The following is a 24,287-nucleotide window of genomic DNA, read 5'->3' as shown; positions in this document are numbered from 1 at the left end:
TCACTGCAAGCTCCGCCTCCCGGGGTTTACATCATTCTCCCGCCTCAGCCTCCCAAGTAGCTGGGACTACAGGCACCCACCACCTCGCCCGGCTAGTTTTTTGTATTTTTTTTTAGTAGAAATGGGGTTTCACTTTGTTAGCCAGGGTGAGCTCGATCTCCTGACCTCGTGATCCGCCCATCTCGGCCTCCCAAAGTGCTAGGATTACAGGCTTGAGCCACCGCGCCCGGCCAGCTTCATTCTTTAAACATTTGATTTAACATCTGTCTCCCTCTCAGTTCATGATCTTATGGAGAAAGTAGAAGAGATGAGATAAGCATTCTCATTTCCTATAGCTATCACCAAACTTACTGACTTCTCTGAATCTGCATTCATATATTTTCCCTTTTTCCTTTTAAAACAAAAGTGGTGTCTCATCTGTTGTCTATAGTGAATTTCTACATTTCATCTTGATCTTATTCTCTTCTGACTCTTCAGGTTAAAAAGTTATTTTTTCTTTTTCTGTACCTCATCTAGATTTAAATATTTTCAATTTTTAATATTATCATACTTAAAAGTTTTCCCTTGAGATGCGTTTCTAGCTACAGCCTTGTCTTCATCCTTCCTCTTTACAGTAAATTTATCCTTTAGGTTTTCTGTACTTACTGTGCCTACTTTCTCACCTTGCAGTAACTTCTCAATTCATAGAAACTTGGATTTGCTATTTCCACCTCCACTGGTACTGTTCACATGAGGGTGTCAAGAACCAGTCTGCTGCTAGATCCAATAAAAACATCCCAACCTTACCCTCCTTGATTTCACAAAGTACGTATAATTTAATAAACTCATCTCTCTTTCTTGGAAAACGTGTTTCTTTGGCCTTCTTGCCAGCACATTTTTCTATTTTTCTTCTACCTTTGGTTGCTATTTCTCTTTTAAACACACACACACACACACACACACACACACACACTGTATTCCTTGGATGTTAAGTCTCTTCTGAATACTTTCCTCCTACTCTTATTTCTTACTGCAACCTCCACACCACCTTTTCTACAACTTAGCCCAATACTCTCCTCTACATCCTTTGCTAACCTTATTTGCTGAACCAAAAGTCTGTCATTGGGATCTCCAAACATGCAGATTCTTCCACGTTGATTATCCTTGCTTTTACCTAACTTCTGCTCATGGATTATTTCTCAGCTAAGGTCTAAAATCTTCTGGAAAACTTAACCTCACTAAATGACTTTCTGATATGCTTCCCCAGATTTATTTCTCCTTTCTTATCCATTGCCAGAGTGCATTGAAATTGTCTGTTTTTTAACATATTACCCCATTAGACTGGAATGTAGAGAACATATGTGCCATCACAGCACTAAACATATGCTCATGCCTGGCATATAGTAGGTGCTTAATGAATGTTTGTCAAACTGGATGAATCAATAAATTACACTATAAATATACATTCTTGTGATTTTAACATTAAGCCCCAAAAGAAATCCAGAATAAATTATTCAATAGATAATTTGTAAGTACTTTGAAATTAAAGTGCTGATGACTAGACGGCATCATGGACTCACAAAGAACAAGTCATGTCCTATTAAGTGGATTCCCTCTGGTAGATGAAACTGCCCTAGATGCAGAGCCTAGACTTTTCTCTTTGGAGATGCATTGGCTTCTAAAGTATCTAATAAGTCTTATAATCTCTTGTGTCATTGTGGACAAGATGATGACACGAGATCAAATACAAAAAACAAGGAATACTCTTACCACTCCTATTCAACATAATATTGGAAGTTCTGGCCAGGGTAATCAGGCAAAAGAAAGAAACAAAGGGTATTCAAATAGGAAGACAGGAAGTCAAATTGTCTCTGTTTGCAGACAACATAATTCTATATTTAGAAAACCTCATTGTCTTAGCCCAAAAACTCCTTAAGCTGATAAGTAACTTCAGCAAAGCCTCAGGATACAAAATCAATGTGCAAAAATCACAAGCTTCCTATACAACAACAATAGACAAGGAGAGAGCCAAACCATGAATAAACTCCCATTCACAATTGCTACAAAGAGAATAAAATACCTAGGAATACAGCTAACAAGGGATATGAAGGACCTCTTCAAGGAGAGCTACAAACTACTGCTCAAGAAAATAAGAGAGGACACAAACAAATGAAAAACAAATTCCATCCTCATAGATAGGAAGAATCAATATAGTGAAAATGGCCATACTGCCCAAAGTAATTTATAGATCCAATGCTATATCCAACAAGCTACCATTGACATTATTCACAGAATTAGAAAAAACTACTTTAAATTTCATATGGAACCAAAAAAGAGCCCCTACAGCCAAGACAATCCTAAGCAGAAAGAACAAAGCTAGAGGCATCACGCTACCCGACTTCAAACTATACTACAAGGCCACAGTAACCAAAACAGCATATAGACCAATGGAACAGACCAGAGACCTCAGAAATAACACCACACATCTATACCTATCTGATCTTTGGCAAACCTGACAAAATCAAGCAACTGGGAAAGGATACCCTGTTTATTAAACGGCGCTGGGAAAACTAGCTAGCCATACACAGAAAACTGAAACTGGACCCCTTCCTTACACCTTATATAAAAATTAACTCAAGATGGATTAAAGACTTAAACATAAGACATCAAACCATAAAAACCCTAGAGGGAAACCTGGGCAATACTATTCAGGACATAGGCATGGGCAAAGACTTTATGATTAAAATGCCAAAAGCAATTGCAATAAAAGCCAAAATTGACAAATAGGATCTACTTAAACTGAAGAGCTTCTGCACAGTAAAAGAAACTAGCATCAGAATGAACAGACAACTTACAGAATCGGAGAAAATTTGTGCAATCTATCCATCTGACAAAAGTCTAATATCCAGAACCTACAAGGAACTTAAACAAATTTACAAGAAAAAAACAACCCCATCAAAAAAGTGGGCAAAGGATAAGAAGACACTTCTCAAAAGATGACGTTTACGCAGCCAACAAACATATGGAAAAAAGCTCAACATCACTGATCATTAGAGAAATGCAAATCCAAACCACAATGAGGTACCATCTTATGCCAGTCAGAATAACAATTATTAAAAAGTCAATAAACAATATATTTAGGTGAGGATGTAGAGAAATACAAATGCTTTTACCCTGTTGGTGGGAATGTAAATTAGTTCAACCATTGTAGAAGACAGTGTGGCAATTCCTCAAGGATCTAGAACCAGAAATACCATTTGACCCAGCAATCCCATTACTGTGTATATAACCAAAGGAATGTAATTATTCTACTAAAAAGACACATGCACATGCATGTTTATTACAGCACTATATACAATAGCGAAGACATGGAACCAACCCAAATGACCATCAATGATAGACTGGATAAAGAAAATGTGGTACATATACACCATGGAATACTGTACATCCATAAAAACAATGAGATAACGTCCTTTGCAGGGATGTAGATAAAGCTAAAAGCCATCATCCTTAGCAAATTAACACAGGAACAGAAAACCAAATGTAACATGCTCTCATTCATAAGTGAGAGTTGAACAATGAGAACACATGAACACAGGGAGAAGAACAACACACATCGGGGCCAGTCAAGGAGTAGGGAGGCAAGGGGAGGGAGAGCATTAGGAAAAGTAGCTAATGCATGTGGGGCTTAAAACCCAGATGACTGATTGATAGGTGCAGCAAACTACCATGATATATATACATATATGTATGTATATATATGTGTGTATGTATATGTATATATGTATAAAACATACACATTCTGCACTCATATCCCTGAACTTAAAGTAAAATTTAAATAAATAAATAAATAAGGAATAGTGATATTTCTAATAAGTCTCTGGGTGATATGGTATGGCTGTGTCCCCACCCAAATCTTATCTTGAATTTTAGTTCCCATAATCCCCACATGTCGCAGGAAGGACCCAGTGGGAGGTAATTTAATCATGGGGGTGGTCTTCCCTATTTTATTCTTGTGATAGTAAGTTCTCAGGACATTTGATGGTTTTATAAGGGGCTTCCCCCTTCACTCTGTTGTCATTATTCTACTTCCTGCTGCCATGTGAAGAAGGATATGTTTGCTTCCGTTTCCACCATGATTGCAAGTTTCCTGAGGCCTCCCCAGCCCTGCAGAACTATGAGTTAATTAAACCTCTTTCCTTTATAAATTACCCAGTCTCAGAGTGTTCTTTATAGCAGCATGAGAATGAACAAATACACTGGGCCTACAGAGGTAGCATTTGTCTTTGCTTTGTTCAACAATTTTACAAATGCCTTGGATAAAGATATAGGAGGGTTTTTTTTTGTAGTAAAAGCTTTAGAATGGAATACTTGCAAAGCATTCTCAGTCTGGGTGATAATTTCTGTCAGGGATATCCTTGTCAAAGAAGGTATTTCTATCCTGAGTGGGAGGTTGGCTATAATTTCCAAAATCTTTTCCATATTTAAAATGTCATGATTCTGTGAAGTATTATCATTTCAGGATGTGCTGGAGATAATTGTATCATCCTAGAATGTTCTACATAGCACAAATTACAGAATATATAGCTGACAAAGGGTAAGAGAGTTAAATGTATCACCTTCTCTACCTGGGGCTTTTCAAAGAATACAAAAGCAAAAGGACAAAAATAAAGACTGGGACATCATGTGACAATAGATCTTCAGGAGATATGTAGGAGGTAGATTCCTCCAAAGTTCATGCATTTTAGGTGGTAACGTTTGGATTATTTAACTATTACCTATCAAACAGAATATGCTTAAACTATTTAACTATATAAAAATCCAGTTGTAACATTGTTTCTTTCTTAGCTTTTTAGAATGTTTTAAGAACTTTCGAAGTTTTTTTGTTGTTGTTATTGTTTTTGCCACCTTCATAGCTGATCTCTGTCTACAGCATCACCTTAAGTACCGAAAAGCTAAATGGAGCTTTTATATGGTCAAATTCATAACCTCTGTGTTTTTAAAATCCTTTTAAATGATAATGAATCTGTATTGCTGTAGAGTTTAATGTCATTTTCTGTCTTCAGTGCAGACAGAGGGTTCTCTCCCTGTCAGATATGATTTGGAAAGGACATCAGAGGCCAAGGAACATTGTTGGCTTGGAAAAGTTCCACAGATGAAAGGGCTTAATTGAGGGGACTGGCTAAATTTTGGTAGGCAGCATATGAGTGAGGTGCTGTTTTCAAATGGTGTTTGAATAATTGTATCCAAATAAGAAGCTTTTCAGGTTTGACTTTTGTGACCTTTTAAGTAGTAAATTGTCACACATTTCAACTGAGCTAATGTTTCACCAAATTGATTCATTTGAGACTTCTGATTACGGCTAAATGATTAAAGTACAAAGTTAATAAGAAGCAGTTGCTATATCTTCTCAGTTCTTTCTTTAGAAAAACTATTGCATCAGATGCTTTCTTTCTGTTCCTACTGCCATGACTCCCATTCAGACCCTTATTGCCTTATGTGTACTTTACTATGATGATTTCACAATGGGTCTTCAGCTCTGCAGTTTCTCTTCTCTCCAATCTATTCAATATGAACTATCAATTTTTTTAAAAGCACTGTTTTGATCACAAATAACTATCCTCTGTAAAAACCTTCCATGGGTCCCCATTGTTTATAAAATGAAACCCAAACTACTCGGCATGTGTTTAAACACCTAAGCCAACCTATCCTTGCCAAAAATTTCATTTCTACCAAATAAATTATTAATTGACACTGTCTTAAGATCCTGCCCTTAAGCTTTAATGGCAGAATGGTTCTCCCCTGGAGAGTTGCCTTATACCCATTTGCAAGGTTCTTCTCCTCCAGGTTTCCCAAGCTCTTCAGATGGAAGGGATCTGTATATTCTTGGTGGTCTTAATGCTGTTATTACATGAACAACTCATTATTGTGCAGTTAATCTTCTACTATCTTGTGACACCTCTTCTATTATTATATTTGAACTTTATGTTTATTATTTCTTATCATATTCTTGTAGGGTGTCTGTCTGTTAGAGGGAAGAAAATACCTAAATATAGTTTCAATTATATCTAGTATAGAGTCTACAATGATCTTCTTGGCCCCATTTCCTTGTAAACTTCAAATAACTACACCTGAAATTCACATGCCTCTGCTTGAAATATCGTTGTTCTCACCCTATCTTTAAACTTCAATTTGGTGATAATAATATGGTTTTTAGTCAGGGAGAAGCTAGAGGCCAAAATCACTAGTTCAATATTATCAAGTTATTTAGAAGTTTATCTTCCTAGTGGTGCAATTATTTTCTAATAACTGTATTCTTCTCCTATTTCAGAGGACGAAGCTCACATCCCACTGAGAATCATTGTTCATTGCTCTATTTTCCTCATTGATAGTTTTCTATCTCTATCTCCATCTATTGGTAACTTCTGGCCTCTTACAAAACTGACTGGCCCACTTTGAAAAGCCTGCCTAATTTTGCCAGATCCTCCACATACTGGCTAGTCCTGCTTTTGCCAGGCACTTATTCTAACAGTGTCTTTCATATGATAAATGTTCCATAAATATGAGGTGATTTCATCTGATGGTGGGTTTTGATATTATTCTATCAAGCCTGCAAATCTCCTTGAATGATAAACAACGCATGTATCCATACATGTACAGTCTGATCTCTACTGTTGTTCTTCTGTGATTTAAAGCTCATAGCCAAAAATTAAGCACAGCTTTTGGCCAAATTGCCTAAATACTAAAAGGTAATTACTCTTTTTCCAGGATAATTTCTTGTTCTCCTTTTTCTGTTACTTTCTTCTTAAGACTCTTTTTTCTGCCTCTCTCCAATCACTTTCAACCTGATTCCCCTACTTTTATCAACAAGAACACGAAGCTTCAGTGGGAAAAACATTGATTTAAAAGCTTTGTTTTGTATTATATGTTTTATAATTTTGAATTGTAAAGGACACTGATTTTGAAACTTAATAGACTTGTATGTTATAATCAGAAGGGAGCTGTTCTTCCTGATTGTAAATAATGTATTTTGCAAGTGACTTCAACTCTTTCAGTTCATGAGAGTCATTAAGTGCTCTGACACTGCTCTGTCATTGAAAGTATTAAGGAAATAGGTTACGTATTTCTGGGAAGAGATGTAATGGAAGAGATGCTAGAACAAACAATGGTTAAACTAGGTCACCAACTTGCCCTGAATGCACATCGGAATCACTTGAGAATGTTTTTTAAATGTCTTAGCACCTTAAATTCCACCTTAGTAATTTGTGGAGATGGCACGTGTGTGCGTGTGTGTGTGTGTGTGTGTGTGTGTGTGTGTTTACATACATGCATGCACATCTTAGTGGATTCAAATGCAAACCCAGATTTGAGAACCAGTTTAGTTAATTTGTGATACTTAAGTTCAATTTTAGTCTCAAACTTGCTTATTTTATAATTTCATAGTTAAAACTATCTGTAAGTATGAATATTCTATTCTAATGTATTTGTAAATTCTATTGAAATCCCATCATTAGCATTTAAAATTAAGGTGGCCATTAAAACCAAAATAGTGATACTGTTTAGCCAGTACAGTAAGTAAGAACCACAGGATTGAAAGTATTTTTTTTTTTTTCAATTTTAGTGGACTAGAGAAAGTCTTTTTTTTTTTTTTTTTCAAAGCAAGCTTTTATTGCTACTGAAAAGCTTATTCAGAATTTGGATTTGGCAGATACTATTATTCCTTAGCATTAGGGGTTGCATATCCTTTTTGGTCTTTGAAAGCATTAGCAGAGAAAAACACTTCAATTGAATAAGCATTCACTGAGCTTCTAGTTGTCCAGGATTTTATAAAGTCTGATATAAATACAGAGAAGTATTTAACCCATTTATATTCTCAAGAAATTTGTTAGGCAGAATGAAAAGCCAAAATTTACATTCACAAAGCAATTATTGAACTATATGAAAACGTCATATGATTAAATAGAACCTAATGCCAGAATGTGTGTGCCTGTGTCTGTAAAACGACTCTTCAGGAATAGAAAACACCAAAATTCAAAGGAACTATGGAGAGTCTAAGATATGAGAGAATCAGATGAAAAGAAATGTGATCTAAACAGTAAGATGGGTAGAGAAAGACTAGGAGATTGGGAAGGAGAAAAAAGAAACAAAGGAAAGGAATGGTCAAATGTTAAACTACTGGTTTCTCTTGTGTGAATTGCCCCACATCAGCAAAACACCTGGAAGAATATCATGCTCTGACACACTAATATAGCTGGACCTAACTATTTCAACTTCTGCCCTGGTTTAAATCATTGATGAATTTAGGCATAACCCCAAATTAAGTGTCCAAGATTATAGTCCTTACATTTTCATCCATCCATTTTCATAATATTTCCCACTATATTTGTTACTATTCTGATAGAGTGGAAATGATCAAGGATTCTCACATTCCAATCTTGAATTCATCTATTGAGTGGCCTGGGAACATTATTTCTTTGGGTTTCTGTTTCCTCATCTGCAGAATGGGTATAATAATGCCATTGCTTGAAAGGAAATGATACATCCAGTTATGTCTAGGTAATATCTGTGTTGTAAGAATTTTGATAGTATATATTATGTAATCAGCACTATGCCTAGCACATTGTAAACACTAAGTGGTAGCTGTTATTACTGGTTTCATAATTGTTTGGCTCATAGACATATTGTTTCTGAATAAACAGAAGCAACCTTGTAAAGTGAACCTATGGACTTATTGAACAATAGGAAGAGTTCAAAATTTGCATGCCTTTGGAAGCAGGTATCTCATAGTCATCTTTACGTCACTGCTCAGGATTTTAATGTTATGTGAAATAGGTCCATCATGCAAAATGTTCTAAGTAGAAAGTCACTTTCATCCGTGAGGCTAAGAGAACTGCACTGTGCACTTCAGGTTTTTTTTTTTTTCCATTCATTTGCTCAAAGATAAGCAGCAAGCTATTACACTCTTATAGAGCTGCCCTCAGACACTATTTCTGGCCACCACTTGTGGGAATGGTTTATGAGATGTCAGTGTGTGTGAGAAGAGATAGCATAGTTTGTCATGGGCAGATAGGCCATATTCTGCTACAAACTGATGGCTTTGTCTTTTATCACTTTACAGGCTTATTTTACAAGCTGTGACTCTGTGGTTCATCACAAAGAAAACTGTCATCCCCAGACACGTGGCCTGCACATCCTTTCATCTTCCAAGCCAGTAGGATCTGTCATATGACATCAAGCAGACCAGAAACTCCAGATGGACCATGCGACTGCAACTGTATAACAAGGAAGGTTTGTACTGGCATAGATCCAGGCTTTGCACCTTTGATTAGATTACACGGATGGGAATAACATATGTAAGCTTTTAAGTTGTGCACACTGATAATATGTCACAAATATCACCTTAAAGGAAATGGTACAACTTGCTGGGTTTAGGTGATAATTATTTATCATGGTGTTATTCTGAGTAACAGATAAATCAATTAAGATTGGTTTGCTCCACCTCCCCCTCCATCTTAACAAACTGTTTTCATAACTATGTATTAATAACATGTAATTTTTGAAACAATTGTATAGCTTTAATTATTAATGATGTCTCAAAATTGTTAATAGGTTAATACCTTGGTTGTGTGTATGTGTGTGTGTGTGTGTGTGTAGCAATTCTGTAAATATTGCTTCTTCTACTCAAAATATCACTTAAGAAATAATACATCCAGAAATCTAAACAGAAAATTCTTTAACATTTCTAGAGGAGTTCTGTGGCTGAGAGTTGAGGGATTTTCTTAACTATGTCTGTAAGACATATGTTAGCATTGGAAGCTGGGCCCTATCCTGCTGAGTTCAGCACATTGACTGACCCTGGGACATAGCATCATGCTGTAGCTCTGACTTGGCAGATCAGATTAAACTACTTTGGGGACATTAAAGTATAAATATTTCATAGTGCTCTCATGGGATTGAATTTGAACTAAAACACTTAAAAGTCTCAGTTGCTTGGTCCTGCTGATGATTTCTGCATTTTTCTTCTCTTTAAATTTTCACATTTTGCAAAGTTATCTCTTTCAGAGTTTACACATCTGACCTGAGCTCAGATGTGAAATTTTCCACTTGTGAGGGCAAATTTCAGATTTTGGAGCATTTTAGAATTAAATTTTCAGATTATGGTTGCTCAGCCTGTGTATACATAGGATTCCTATATTTGACATTCACATGTAATTAATTATATGGCCAATTGAGGTCAGTTAATTTAATGGAAAAAGAAGTTTGATTCTTTCATGTAATTGACCAAAACAAAATCTTTTTTTTTTTTTTTTTTTTCTGAGACGGGGTCTCACTCTGTCACCCAGGCTGGAGTGCAGTGGCTGGATCTCAGCTCACTGCAAGCTCCACCTCCCGAGTTTGGGCCATTCTCCTGCCTCAGCCTCCCGAGTAGCTGGGACTACAGCCGCTTGCCACCTTGCCCGGCTAGTTTTTTGTATTTTTTTAGTAGAGTCGGGGTTTCACCGGATTAGCCAGGATGGTCTCGATCTCCTGACCTCGTGATCCGCCTCCCAAAGTGCTGGGATTACAGGCTTGAGCCACCACGCCCGACCAATAAAATCTTTAAATTTAAACTGAACAGCAAATATCATATATTAAGTTCTTCATCACCTATGCCTGTGGTATAGTCACACAGTTGTGAATATATTACTTACCATATACATGTTCTTGCATCTTCAGGATCACCTGGCAAGATGTGAGCCAGTCTCATACAAAATCTATTCCATTCAGAATATCCGTTAAAATGAAGAATCATATTTGACATAAATAGCTTTGGTTTACCAAAGACTACGAACTTTGGTTTACCATCAGACTACAAACAAATAGTGTAAATGATATATGAAACAATGATGCAAATGACCAAGAAGATGTAGCTCCCAGTGAGAAGTAGGAATTCCCTAGTTTCTTATAAGGATGTCTGCCAAGTTTTGTAATCAGTGTGGTTTATGTAGAATGAAGATCTTGGCAGATCAAAAGAACTTCTAGCTCATTACTTTGTGTAATTCAGGCTGGATGAAGGTCGTGTCAAAACACAAAAGTCTACCTACTACATTGAAAGCAAGTCCTTCCTGTGTGGCTTGAGTTTCCCTTCTTATGGTGTCATTGAGCCAACAGAAGCTCTAGCTGTGAGCTCCTACCCAGAGTTTGTCACAAATTAAGTGTTCCCTAAATTTTTGTTAAATTGACTCATCAGAGTTTAGATTACTCATCACTTCGGGCATCACTTGAGGGGATCAGGCTGATCCACTAGACTCCCACGATTACAGCAAACCTTGATACTATGGTTACCCTGATAGGAAGCAAGCAACTTGAAAATAACAAATGAAATGTTTTATTGTAAAATGGAATAATTTCCTTATTTCTCCTTTGCTTTCTACAGTCCATCGCAAGGCTACAGCTAAAAGAGTATTACCTTGCTCATACTTGTCAGGCTTTAAATAGAAGTACTGCTTTATATTCCCCGAAATTAGATGTCATATTGGTTTTATTTCCAAAGACTAAGTTGTGATATGTTTGGTGGCCAGTTTTTCATTTTCCTCCTTCAATTCAAGTCACTAGAAAGTAAACCAGATAAGAGCAAAAAAAACCCCACAAACTGCTGGAGAACTCTCTCGGAAACCTTTTGTGAACACCAGATATTCCCAGTTGGATGTGTCAATAGCATTGTTTATAGGGTGGCTATTTGTGTTTTACAGAGAGATTAGGCAAGATTTAGCAACTCACCAGTGTAAATCTATCTTATTGACTACAATAAGAACCAAGAAATAAATGCAATATATTTCTTTCATATAGCCAACAAGTTCTCCAGCCATTTAACAGGCCATCACTTTTAATAAAATATTAGCCATGTTAGCAAAACTAAATGTAATTTGTAGTGGCTTGTTAAAACTAAAATCCTTAGCATGTTAATATCACAGCTAAAAGCACTAACCTGAAATAATATGATTCAAAGAAATTTGGATGTCCACCGCTCTTCGCTGAATCCCAATGATGTGTGGCTTCTATAACTGAAATAAAGCTAGGAAGAGTCACCACAGTGGTTCAGGAGCAGCTCAAGAACACAATTAGTGCAGCTTTGTTTTTGAATATTATATGACAAGTTCGAGAGGTTAAGTGATATTTTCCATAGACTTCAGCATTTGTTCAATGACTTATGAAAATTCTATTTGATCTCACTAAGTGAAATAGAAGAAAAATATTTTACCTTCAAATTTCAGCTTTGTTTATCCTTTCAATTGTCAAGAGCAAGTCTGTATTTCTGGCTCCCATATCAAATTACTCAAGTTTATATCTACTATAAAGAAACAACAGCCGATTTGTATAAGAAGCACCTTTTTGCAAACTGTTGTGCATGGACACATCAGATCTGCTTTCCCAGCACAACAGCAATTTGAATATTTTGTAGCTATTCCTGAGTTGAGTTCATTCACTGACATCTGTCTCAGAACAGTAAGCATTTTGTATTCACCTTGTCTGTGTTTTCTAAACTCACACATCTTTTACTTTTCCTTGAGGGAGATCATAAATGCAAAGATGTATAATTAGCCACCCCATCTACCTGTTTTGTGGCAGTCATTCTTGTATGCAGCATTTTATTTGTAAAGAGCTTTAATGCTAACATTAACAACAATTTGTAAAGCATTCCACTCAAAAAGAGAATCTGGGATGGAGTACATAATGATAAACAAAAAAGGAACATGTGCATACAGACAGCTGTGAGTGACACACACACACACACACACACACACACACACCCTAAACTGGGAAATCTTCTTAGAAAAAGTCAAAAAATAGTGAAGGGAAAGATGTGGTGAGAAGGAGGGTGAAGTGAATAAAGAGGCAAAGCAGATTTTAAATCCCCCAAAATAGTATTCAGTAGTAAAAGGAAATTAGCTTGCCTGTGTTGCTTAGGAAAATATGTACAAAATGAAATTTAAGTTAATAGTGTTCTATGTCAGTCTTACACTATCGAATATTTCCAATATACCTAACTGGGTTTAAACAAGCCAATTTCATGAGTTTTGCCCTCAGGAGAATTACGACACCCCACTCAGCAATAGATGGAGTGGGAAGGTTGTTAGATTAGAAATCAGAAGCCTCAGATTCTAGTTTCAGGTTGAACGCTGCCTAATTATATGACTTCAGATGTTATTTAACCGAACTGTGTTTAGTTTCCTTCATCAAGCAGAAAGAAAATGTTTTGAGATTAAAATCATGTGAAAAGTAATACGAAATATAGCAAAAACTACAAATTACAAATGTAAATATATAAAGTTGTATACAGGATGTGTAGAATGTACAATTCCTTAAGCTAGAATTTTTACCATATCTTTGTGTGTGTGTATGTAATATAATTAAAGTATACATAGGTCTTGCAATATTTACAATAGTTATAATTTAATATGGGTACAAACAATGTATTTTAACTATGGAGAAATCATAAGAGAGGATAAGTGCATTCCATTCTTATTTAATGTATTATTAAGTCTGTGATATACATTCTGAACAAGTTTGCTTCTTAATTTCATAAAATGGGGATAGAATAGAAAAACCAAGCAAAACAATTTATCTTTTGTTTCTCACACAAAACGTTAATGAAATTCAAGTTTAAGGGCAATATCAGTGAAGCAATAAGGTTATTAGTCAGTAAAAAGTAACTAAAAGTAATGAATAGTTGAAATAAAAAGAGAAAATTTATCACAAATAATTAGCTCACATAGGATGAAAGCTCTTTTCTAGTCACACATGGGCAAAAACTGTGCCTTTTCAATTAAGCAAAATTTTCCATCAGAGCAATAAAAACTAATTTTAACAAATAGTAAAAGAAGTTAAAAACCTGGTTTCACAAATCCTTACCTAACAAATCAGCATGTGGGTGAGGTTGCAGATTATGTATGCTTATTTGTGTGTGTTGGTGTACATATACGCATATATGTAAGGTAAAATCATGGTGACAATCTATGAGCAAAAGGAAAATAAAAATTTTTCTCCTCTGTTCTGTACTCAAAAATGACAGGTGTAGGGGAAGTGATGCAAAAGAAAATAGATTCAAATTATTTGTAGGGCAGTTTATGACTGAGTTCTAATTCTAAGGCGAATGATAATGATGGCTAGATATCCAGTAAGTATAACATTGTCTATAACAATATGGCTATAACACATTTAGTGTCAAAGTCACAATTTTTTATCCATGAGATAAATCGCTTCCTTGAGGTAGCTTGGCCTGTGGTAACACAGTGTTTATCCACGTTGATCAAATTTGCCCTCTGGAACAGCTCATATAATCAAATAATGCTTTTGACACCGGAAAGGAAGGAAGGAGGGAAGGAAGGAAGGAAGGAAGGAAGGAAGGAAGGAAGGAAGGAAGGAAGGAAGGAAGGAGGGAAGGAGGGAGGGAAGGAAGGGAATGGAATCAAGGGAGAGAGGGAGAGAAGGAGAGTTAAAAACAGTATATTATACATTTTTAAAAGAATTTCTGGTAATTTGTGGCTAACTATTGTAAGTAAACAAATATTTTAATGTCAGCTCAGAGATTCATGAGCTCATTAAGAGCCTTAGTGATCCAAAATTATGTTTTCTGACACAATCAATTTACTGTAGTAAAATCTAAGTCATCTAGCTACTTTTGTGCTTGGCTTCTATCAAACAGAGACAAATATAAGAAAAAAGTGAGTCCCAGAGGTCTAATATTAAAAACAATTTTCTACATATTGCCTTTGAGCCAGTAAATATTCATTTCAGTGATTTCTACCTCATTATTCATTCTCCATGAGAATGTAGATCCCTGAAGCATTTTAGGATTCTATGTTAGCAAGGAAAGTCTGTCTCAGGTTATTTTGCTTCTTAAGATAGAAAAATGTTCAAAAATATATTTACAACAATTTGGAGATTTTTTTTTTTGCAATGTCAAGGCCAAGAAAAAGAATCCAAGTTAAACACAACAGCTCAATTCTGCAGCACGTCAGTGAATCAAATTTTCATTAAGCTTAAGAGATATAACATCCTCTAGGAAAGGATCCCGTCTGTACCCTTTGACATATAAATGTGGTTTCACATTTTAAAGCATTCACTATTATTTTAGTATTACAATATTTTATTTATAGTTTCAATACCATAAAAAGATAGAATTTCTGTTCTGAATCAAACATCTTAAGAATAATTTCACTCTATGTGGACAGGTATTTCTTGAATCTCCTGAGCTATAATGGGGATATTTAATATTCTACTTTAATAATAATGATTAATTTACCCAATTAAGGCATACTAGTTTTCAAATATCAAGAATAATATCCTTTTAAGTTTGGTCTCAATACTTGAATGCTGTGAAGTCACCCAGCATGTTGTATACTTTAGCGACAAAGAATTCACTTCTTTTTCGCCACAAAAGCCATCCTCCTGCTGGTTGCTAGTGTGTTTTAGTTGTTGTGTCTTGTTTTCCCCTCCACTTTTGACTTGCTGCTCTTTAAGTTTGGGTTGCCAGAAAAGACAGGTGGTGCATGAAGGTTACTTAAAACAGTGCCAATTTTAGCTCTGCAGCAAACATGGGTCAAATCAAGTGGAAAGTGATGTCAGGATGGGAGCGAAGTTGAGAGTTAGAAATGGGCATGATCTTTTTTCATCCTTTGGATGCATTTTTAACATTTTCTCTTGTTATGAGTGGATAATCAATGGAGACTTCTGAAATTTAGATTAACACATTGTATTATTGATATACTCTATACCAGATACTGCAATACAATATCTCATTTAGTCTTTGTAACACTTCTATGTGGTAGCTAATATTATATACATTTTACAAATGAGGTATCCAAGTCTCACAGTAGTAAGGTGACCTACCTAAAATTGCATGTAGCTAAAAAATGACAAAGCTCAAGTATAAATAGAACTGTAGTTACATCAGCAGTTGTCAACTAGGGGCAATTCTGCCCTCGGAGAGGCATTTGCTAATGTCCAGAAGAGACATTTTTGGTTTTTACAACTGGGAAAAGGACAGTATCTGGTTTGTAGAGGCCTGGGATACTACTCAGTATCCTGCAACACACAGGACAAACCCCCAAACAAATAGTTTTTTAGCTCTAAATTTCCATAGTACTGAGTTTGACAAACTCCAAAACAGAGGTATTCGGACACTAAGCTCAATTTTTTTCTTATCACAGCGTTACTTTTTTCTCTGAGGCTACTAATGAATCCATCAAAGCAATAATGTGGAACACAGTTCTTGAGATACTGTGTAAGATACATTAAGAAGGATGGCTTGACCTGGGACTCAAAACAGAAAGTACACAATGGAAAACTGTTATGTTATCATTTATGCATTTTTTTAAAGTGGCCAGCCAGCTGTCTTTGGATAGATGGAGTTGAGCAGTTAAGATTCAACCCTTGCTTTCAAGTGAGAAGAGAACCCATGTGTGTGCATGTATGTATACGTATGTATACATGTATACATATATATATGAAAAATAACTATATGGGTAACATATGCTGAGTGCATGCTTGGAGTAGGTAATAAACAATAAATGCTAACATTTAAAGAATACTTACCATGTGACAAATGTACCTATCAGGTAGATATTACTATCATCTGCAATTTAGAATTGAAATTTAGAAAGCTTAAGTGAATTTTCCAAAAATCCCATATTAAGATGTAGAACTGATATAAACCCACGTATCTGGCCCTAGAATTTGTTTTTAATGAGTATGTTATACGTACACTGCTACAGATGGCAACAGGAATTCATAGAAGTTCTTCTATGAGAAGTCTATACTGGCTCAAGATGGCTTGTAGGAAAACGAAGGAGACCTTGATATATTTAGAGGAGTGGGAAGGCACTTCAGAGAAATGAGAAAGGTTAGGAGATAGAAAGGTGCTTGTTGCATTTGGGAGACACTAGGTAGAGTGGACACCATGTAGGAATATGGAGACATAACTGCAGAGAAATGAAAGGCATGAAGCACACGTTCATACCTTACTCCTACTTCAATGAAAAGTTAAGGTCTCCTGGTGTAACCTATCTTGTCTTCATGTCACTACACCTCAAAACTCAAAAGCACAATTAGATAGAAGGAATACAATCTAGTGTTCAGTAGCATAATAGGGGCAAATTTAGCAAACAATAATTTATTATGTATTTCAAAATAACTAGAGGAGTAAAGTTAGAATATTTTTAACACAAAGAAATGATAAGTGCTTAAGGTGATGGATACCCCAATGACACTGATTAGATCATTACACATTGTATGTCTTCACACGTACCTCTTAGACTTATAAACTATTATATGTCTATAATAATTTAGAAATTTGAAAAGCCTTCAACATTTTTCCCATTTACTTATTCCTTCCTAGCAAGGCTAATCCCTCTATGTGATCCACTAAAATTCTCCTACATAGGAATCAGATCATGAACATTCCAATCCACTTGGCTTCCTCTTTGCTCCACACTGTTTACCTACCATCTCCTGCATCTTCTGAGATCTTGTTCTGCCAAGGATCCTTCCTCTACAGAATACAGATTCCATGAGGCCAGAATCTGTGTTGAGTTCATTGCAGTAAACTCAGAGGCTAGCACAGTGTGCAATATAAAAATACGCTGAAATATGTTTGTCAAAATAACATATTTTTTTCCTGTGAACACCTTCCCTGCTTCCTGCAAACATGTGTCGGTCTCCATGTCCAAACAAATTGTTCCTTTGATATAACCACCATCTTAAGTTCCTGGACTAAATCACTTTAAGGGCAAGTTTCTATTGCCAGAAAAGAGGTTACAAAAATGTTTGGGTCTTAGAACTTTTAGATTTTAGAATTAGACCGAAGGTCTATAGGATGCAGACATAGTGGTTCCATCATTTAGTAATTGTGTATTTGGGCAAGTTTCTCAACCTTTCTGTGCTTTAGTTTTCTCATCTATAAAATGAGGATAATATGAATATATACCTCATAGGCTGATTATAAGGAAAAAATGGTGTTATATGTGAAAGTGCTTCATGAAGAATAATGATCTGCTCTGTAAGAGTTAAGCTACTAAACCTTTTTGTTTCATTTTTAATATTAATATCCCCCAAAAAGTAAGGTACCAATGTCAAAAATAAATACATGCCCATTGAGTTTGGGGTGTCAGAGAAGGAACCGTAGTTCGACAAGTCATCCGCATACATAATTGCAGCTCAGAGTAAGGATATTCAGAGTAACAATATTATTTATCAAGAATCAAGTGCTGGGTGGATGAGAGAGAAAGGTTCAGGCAATTCGAAGTCAAAGGCAGAAAAAAAGAGCATAAAGTATTTCCAAGTCTTGATAGCATGAATAGTAATGAAGCAAGGAAAAAAGAGAAGAAAATGAAAATAATATGACAGAAGAGCAAAATGAGCTGTAAAAGCAAAGCACCAAAGTTAAAAAAAAGAAAAGGAATTAGTTTTTTTTTAAATATCTTAAAAGGACTTCAGTGTGAAGTGTGCTTTGTTTCTTAGTTCTAAAATTTACCCTTTCAAGATCAAATATTTACTAAGCATCTTCTCTATGCCAATCACATTCTCATTAACCATTTCTTTGACACTTAAGGACCCCAGTAAATTAGATATTATTATCCCTATTTTTAGATATGAGGAACCAAGGCTTTAAAAGTTAAATAATTAAAATAATTAGTAATTTGTGGGGTTAAGATTCAAACCTATGGTTAGCTTTTTTATATCTAGATATTTGACTACCTCATGTAATGAAGGAAAAAGAATTGATATTCCAGGAGAAACAGAAGACTCATATGTCATAATAATTTTATATTTATACATCTCCCACTTCCTGCAAAAACTTCTCAGAGTCATCTACATCTCCTGACTTTATTTCTTGCCTATATTTAATCTCTAGTCTGCTCCATTCTAGCTTCCACCAAAAGAACATCTCTGAACTGCTCTTGATCATGTAAAGTAGGTCTTCTATATGTACATATTCAATGAATACTGCTGCTTCCACATCTTACCCTTGCAACAGGGGTCAAAATAGTTAACTATTTTCTCTTTCAGAAAACATTTTCTTCCACTGTGGTGTGTGATGGCATAGTATTCTTGCCTCTCTGTAATTGCCCCCTTCTCATTTTTATGTCTGATTTCAACTCCTTTAGCCAAGCTTTAATTGTCAGAGCCTTTGGGGCAAAGATCTAGGACCTCTTTGATTCTCACTCTTTGCTTACTTCCTAGAGATAATGTTACCCACTCCCTTGGCCACAGTTACTCCATTTAACAAATTTCTTTCTCTAGCCTGCTAGTATCTCCATTCAAATGTTCATTCATCTTTTAAACTTTCTATGCCCAAGGTGGAACTCATTATATTCCTCCAAAACCTTCTCCTGTTTCTGGTTTTCCAGTCTACTCCAAGTCACCATCTCATCTGTACTACTGCAATAATGTCCTATCTGATCTCTTTGTTTTTATGATGCTATGCCACTGTAGGTTAGAAAGCAACATTTTTCTAAGAGTAACAGGCTTTCTGAATTGAAAATGAAACTGAATTTTTTTAAAAGCTGAGTAACAATACTTCACTATCTTAAAGCTATTGTCCTGGCGTCCTCCTTTCATCCACAACAAATAAATTTGTAGAACACAAAGAGCTAAATATAATGCTGTTGACTCTATCTCTTGTTTATAATTTTTAGAAAAAAAACACATAGCCTAACCTTTTTACCATTTTATTTATTCAACAAATATTTATTGATTGAACACAATATGCAAGACCTTTTGCTAGGTATTGAGAACTCCATGGTGAACATAGCACACATACTCTACTTTGTTGAAGTTTGAATTCTGAATGGCAGAACATTTAACAAACAAATAAAATAATATATAGAATACTATATATTGACTGCTGTAAGGAAACAGTAGGATGCTGTGATGTGTTGTATGAGAGATGCAGCTGATTTTTTGTATAATGGTTGGAAAATATATTTGTGAGGAAACAAATGTTCCATAAGAGCCAGTCAGGCAACTATGGAAGAGTATTGCAAAAAAGGGTATATTACGTACAATAATCCTGATATGGGAAAAAATAACCTATGTGAAGAACTAAAGATGAGCAATATGGTGAGTTAGGTCAATGTGGTGGATTGAGCTATTAGCTCCAATTCTTCACTCTAATATCCACATCCTTTGCCATGTGATAATGCATTTTCTTACTCTAAAAGAGGAGTGTATCTCCATGCCTTTTGACTTTAGACTCAATGTGACTTTCTTTGATCAATGGATTATGAATGCAAAAGGCAGTGTGCTAATTCTCAATGATCTTTGCAAACATTGCAAATTTTGTTTGGCTGGTTCCATGGCATGTCTGCCATCTCCATGATGAGGACACGCTGTGCCCAGCCCACTAGTGCAAGAAGGATAACAGACATATGAAACAGAGCCACCTGGTTGACTGGCAGATCAGTCAGCTTTTTTCAGCTTCAAGCAAAACTACCCAGCAATGTCTACCTGGTTCAATCTACCCCCATTCTATGGATGTATGAGCAAGCCCAGCCAAGATCAGCAGAGCCACTTCAGTCAACCCACAGACATGTGAAAAACAATGCTTATTATTGCATGCCACTGAGATTTAATAGTTGTTTATTATGCAGCAATAGCTGTCCAATATAACAAAGTAGGAAAGACAAAATTAGTCCCCATTGAAAATTGCAATATGTCCTGATGAACCAGAAATGAAGATCAAGTTACAATGGCTAGGGAGGTAATAAAAGAAAAAATAACAATTACATGTAACATCATGGAAGCCAAAATAGAAAAGTGAGTCAGAAAAGAGGAGTGTTCAACTATGGCAATCTAAGTCTAATGAGTGAAATAAAAACTGATAAATGCCCACTGGATTTGGAAAACATTTGTAGTTTTCACAAGGCAATAAACTTGAATGGTAGAGAAAAAACTTGGATGAATTGAGATGAAGAGTAAATAGGAAGAGAAGTACAGATTTTGTCTATAGATGATTTCCTCTGGAGATGTATTTGCTCTCAATTTTAAATAGGACAAATCTTTCTGTCCAACACATAATATGGGAATTAGCTTCCAGCCATGTTACTTGAATTGAAATTCAACAGTACTTTTAGATTTCTTCAGTAGTCTAAGTAGTTTCTTAACAGAGTGTCATTCACTGCCAAACAAACAATACTAACATGTATGTATACTGTGATTTATTGTTGTGACAATAAATCACAGTATGCATACATGTTAATATGGCTAATTTTATTTGTATAACAATGAAGAAAGCTTGATATACTTTACTATCTATGTTAAACAAAGCATCTGTTTGATCATTTTTACAATATTATGAATGAAAGAGAAAATTTATCTCAGGAAAAAAAAAAAAAAAACAGCAGGTTCCAAGATGGCCGAATAAGAACAGCTCCAGTCTACAGCTCCCAGTGTGAGTGACACAGAAGACGGGTGATTTCTGCATTTCCAACTGAGGTACCATGTTCATCTCACTGAGGCATGTTGGACAGTGGGTGCAGAATAGTGGGTGCAGCCCACCAAGTGAGAACCGAAGGAGGGCGAGGCATTGCCTCACCCAGGAAGTGCAAGGGGTAAGGGAATCCCCTTTCCTAGCCAAGGGAAACTGTAACAGACAACTCCTGGAAAATCGGGTCACTCCCACCCTAACACTGTGCTTTGCCAAGGGTCTTAGCAAACGGTACACCAGGAGATTATATCCCGCACCTGGCTCGGAGGGTCCCACGACCATGGAGCCTCACTCATTGCTAACACAGCAAGTCTGAGATCTAATTGCAAGGTGGCAGTGAGACTGGGGAAGGGGCACCCACCATTGCTGAGGCTTGAGTAGGTAAACAAAGCTGCCAGGAAGCTTGAACTGGGTGGAGCCCACCACAGCTCAAGGAGGCCTGCCTGCCTCTATATACTCCACCTCTGGGGGCAGGGCATAGCTGAACAAAAGGCAGCAGAAAGCTCTGCAGATTTAAATGTCCCTGTCTGACAGTTTTGAAGAGAGTAGTGGTTCTCCCAGCAGAGTTCTGAGATGTGAGAATGGACAGACTGCCTCCTCAAGTGGGTCCCTGACCCCCGAGTAGCCTAACTGGGAGGCACACCCCAGTAGGGGCAGACTGACACTTCACACAGTCAGGTACCCCTCTGAGATGAAGCTTCCAGAGGAATGATCAGGCAGCACCATTTGCTGTTCAGCAATATTCGCTGTTCTGCAGCCTCTGCTGCTGATACCCAGGCAAACAGGGTCTGGAGTGGACCTCCAGCAAACCCCAACAGACCTGCAGCTGAGGTCTGTTAGAAGGAAAACTAACAAACAGAAAGGACATCCACACCAAAACCCCATCCGTACGTCACCATCATCAAAGATCAAAGGTAGATAAAACCACAAAGATGGGGAGAAAACAGAGCAGAAAAGCTGAAAATTGTAAAAATCAGAGTGCCTCTAGCCCTCCAAAGGAACGCAGCTCCTCACCAGCAATGTAACAAAACTGGATGGAGAATGACTTTGACAAGTTGAGAGAAGAAGGCTTCAGACCATCAAACTTCTCCGAGCTAAAGGAGGAAGTTCGAACCCATCACAAAGAAGCTAAAAACCTTGAAAAAAGATTAGATGAATGGCTAACTAATAACCAATGTAGAGAAGTCCTTAGATGACCTGATGGAACTGAAAACAATGGCACAAGAACTACATGACGAATGCAAAAGCTTCAGTAACCAATTTGATCAACTGAAAGAAAGGGTATCAGTGATCAAAGATCAAATGAATGAAATGAAGCAAGAAGAGCAGTTTAGAGAAAAAGAGTAAGAAGAAATGAACAAAGTCTCCAAGAAACATGGGACTATGTGAAAAGACCAAATCTACATCTGACTGGTTTACCTGAAAGTGATGGGGAGAATGGAACCAAGTTAGAAAACATTCCGCACGATATTATCCAGGAGAACTTCCCCAACCTAGCAAGGCAGGCCAACATTGAAATTCAGGAAACACAGAGAACACCACAAAGATACTCCTTAAGAAGAGCAACTCCAAGACACATAATTGTCAGATTCACCAAAGTTGAAATGAAGGAAAATACGTTAAGGGCAGCCAGAGAGAAAGGTCAGGTTACCCACAAAGGGAAGCCCATCAGACTAACAGCAGATCTTTTGGCAGAAACTCTACAAGCCAGAAGAGAGTGGGGACCAATACTCAACATTCTTAAAGAAAAGAAATTTCAACCCAGAATTTCATATCCAGCCAAACTAATCTTCATAAGTGAAGGAGAAATAAAATCCTTTACAGAGAAGCAAATGCTGAGAGATTTTGTCACCACCAGGCCTACCCTACAAGAGCTCTGGAGGGAAGCACTAAACATGGAAAGGAACAACCAGTACCAGCCACTGCAAAAACATGCCAAATTGTAAACACCAACAATGCTAGGAAGAAACTGCATCAACTAATGAGCAAAATAACCAGCTAACATAATGACAGGATCAAATTCACACATAACAATATTCACCTTAAATGTAAATAGGCTAAATGCTCCAGTGAAAAGATACAGACTGGCAAATTGGATAAAGAGTCAAGATCCATCAGTGTGCTGCATTCAGGAGACCCATCTCACGTGCAGAGACACACATAGGCTCAAAATAAAGGGATGGAGAAAGATCTACCAGGCAAATGTAAAACAAAAAAAAGCAGGGGTTGCAATCCTAGTCTCTGATAAAACAGACTTTAAACCAACAAAGATAAAAAGAGACAAAGAAGGACATTACATAATGGTAAAGGGGTCAATTCAACAAGAAGAGCTAGCTATCCTAAATATATATGCACCCAATACAGGAGCACCCAGACTCATAAAGCAAGTCCGTAGAGACTCACAAAGAGACTTAGACTCCGACACAATAATAATGGGAGATTTTAACACTCCACTGTCAACATCAGACAGATCAATAAGACAGAAAGTTAACAAGGATTTCCAGGAATTGAACTTAGCTCTGCACCAAGCAGACCTAATAGACATCTACAGAACTCTCCAGCCAAAATCAACAGAATATACATTCTTCTCAGCGCCACATCACACTTATTCCAAAATTGACCACATAGTTGGAAGTAAAGCACTCCTCACTAAATGTAAAAGAACAAAAATTATAACAAACTGTCTCTCAGACCACAGTGCAATCAAATTAGAACTCAGGATTAAGAAACTGACTCAAAATTGCTCAATTACATGGAAACTGAACAACCTGCTCCTGAATGACTACTGGGTACATAACGAAATGAAGGCAGAAATAAAGATGTTCTTTGAAACCAATGA

This window comes from Colobus angolensis, unplaced genomic scaffold (genome assembly GCF_000951035.1).
Source record: "Colobus angolensis palliatus isolate OR3802 unplaced genomic scaffold, Cang.pa_1.0 Scaffold259, whole genome shotgun sequence".
Taxonomy (NCBI): domain Eukaryota; kingdom Metazoa; phylum Chordata; class Mammalia; order Primates; family Cercopithecidae; genus Colobus; species Colobus angolensis.
The sequence above is the reverse complement of the archived record's forward strand: the minus strand, read 5'-3'. Positions refer to the sequence as shown.